This window comes from Morone saxatilis, unplaced genomic scaffold, assembly GCF_004916995.1.
Source record: "Morone saxatilis isolate NCDOM2014 unplaced genomic scaffold, NCSU_SB_2.0 Contig24, whole genome shotgun sequence".
In the NCBI taxonomy this organism is placed as follows: Eukaryota; Metazoa; Chordata; class Actinopteri; family Moronidae; genus Morone; species Morone saxatilis.
Genome location: NW_023339807.1, coordinates 8,265,601 through 8,265,994, shown reverse-complemented (window position 1 = coordinate 8,265,994; position 394 = coordinate 8,265,601).

Sequence of the window (394 nt, the reverse complement as noted above, 5' to 3'; positions counted from 1 at the left end):
GAGAGAGAGAGAGAGAGCATACTGAAGTTATTTCAGCCAGGGTTTAGAAATGTGTACTGTAGCTTCTCTATGATTCCTGTCTGTCATTATGCTTCCAGTGATGCTTTGAATGCACATCGTTCAACATGAACTGATTGTGAAAAGGATGTGATTGGAATATGGGTGGATTCACCTGCTGCTGTTTTCAAACTGATGAAAATTAGTTTTCCATAGTTAAACTGACAATGTCTGTGTGAAACAAATATTTCTAAAACTAACAGAGAAAGGGTTTTTTTTTTCCACACCAAAAAAATATATTATAATCAATAAAGTCCTTGAAAAATATTTTAATTTTGTTAAACACATTATATCATCAGTGCTGTAATGAAAAAGAAGAGCCCCATTATGGCAGCAG